The sequence below is a fragment of the Myotis lucifugus genome, unplaced genomic scaffold (assembly GCF_000147115.1).
Source record: "Myotis lucifugus unplaced genomic scaffold, Myoluc2.0 scaffold_336, whole genome shotgun sequence".
NCBI classification, from domain to species: domain Eukaryota; kingdom Metazoa; phylum Chordata; class Mammalia; order Chiroptera; family Vespertilionidae; genus Myotis; species Myotis lucifugus.
This window is the reverse complement of record NW_005871384.1, coordinates 793675-795512: the sequence shown is the minus strand read 5'-3', so window position 1 is coordinate 795512 and position 1838 is coordinate 793675.

Sequence of the window (1838 nt, the reverse complement as noted above, 5' to 3'; positions counted from 1 at the left end):
TAAATAATGCTGTAATGAACATAGAGGTACATATATAATTTCAAATTAGTGTTTTGGATTTATTCAGATATATTCCCAGAAGTGGAATTACTGGACCAAATGGTAGTTCTATTTTTAATTTTTTGAGGACCCTCCATACTGTTTTCCATAGTGGCTGCACCAATTTGCAATTTCACCAACAGTGCACAAGGGTTTCTTTTTCTCTATATACACACCAACACTTGTTGTTTGTTGATTATTGATGACAGCCATTCTGTCAGGTATGAGGTGATATTTCATTGTGGTTTTAATTTGTATTACTCGATGATTAGTGACATTGAGCATCTTTTCATTTATCTGTTGGCCATCTATATGTCATCTTTAGAGAATTTTCTTCTCAGGTCTTCTGCCCATTGGATTGTTTGGGGGAATGTGTGTGTGTGTGTGTCTGTGTGTGTGTGTCTGTGTGTGTGTGTGTGTTTGTGTGTGTGTGTGTGTGTGTGTGTGTGCCGAGCCAGCTCAGCCAAAGGTTCACAAGCCTGAGTGAGGGCGGCAAATGAATGAAGAAATGACGAAGAGAATAAGCTGGGTCTAGGTGGATCTTCCTGTGCCTGGCTGAGGCCACAGAGAGAGATCCAGAGGCAAGCTGAGCCTTTATTTTATAGCCAGAGGTAAACAAGGTAGTGGTCACCATAGTTACAATGTTCTTGTGACCTTCACTTGTTTTGGCAGCACTTGCTACTCCTCCCACAGCCCATTAGCTGCCCAGATAAGATCTAGGGAGTGTCATAAGGTCAAGCTTAATTATGCTAAGAGGACTGTGCCCTCTAAGCTGGGACTTGTTTGTGGCTTTGCCAACAGGTCAGTCTGAGGCTTAACCCTATAGTCTCGCCCTACAGAGTGTGTGTGTGTGTGTTGAGTTGTATGAGTTTTTATAAATTTTGGATATTAACCCTTTATCAGATGTATTATTGGCAAATATCTTCTCTCATTCAGTAGGTTGTCTTTTTAAATCCTCACCAGAGGACTAAGGGTATTTTTCCCATTGATTTTGAGAGAGGGAGAGAGAGAGAGAGAGAGATCCATGTGAGAGAGACACGTTGATTGGTTGTCTTCTACATGTGCCCCCGGGGATGGGGATTGAACTTGCAACCCAGTTAGGGAACCGAACCCTTTATCCTCCAGTGCACAGACTGATGCTCTAACCACTGAGAACACCGGCCAGGGCAAGTTGGTTATCTTTTTATTTTGTTGATGGTTTCCTTTTCTATGCAAAACTTTTCAATTTGATATAGTCTCATTTATTTATTTTTCTTTTGTTTCCCTTACCCAAGGAGGTGTATCAGAAAAAAAAATATTACTAAGAGCAATGTTAGAGAATTTACTGCCTCTGTTTTCTTCTAGGAGTTTTATGACTTCGAGTCTTATATTTAAGTCTTTAATACATTTTGAATTTATTCTTCTATAAGGTATAAGAAAGTGGTCTAGTTTCATTTTTTACATGTATCTGTCCAATTTTCTCAATAGTATTTATTGTATAGACTGCCTTTACCCCATTGTATATTTCTTGCCTCCTTTGTCATAGATTAATTGACCATAAAGGCATCAGTTTATTTCTGGGTTCTCAATTTTGTTTGATGTCAAGTAGCATGATACCTCCAACTTTGTTCATGTTTCTCAAGATTGCTGTGACTATTCAGGGTCCTTGTGGTTTCATATAACTTTTATAATTATTTGTTCTAGTTCTGTGAAAAATGTCGTTGGTATTTTGATAGAGATTACATTGGATCTATAAATTGCTTTGGGTAGTATGGACATTTTAACAATGTTAATTCTTCCTCAGCAAAAGTCTCAGGGTA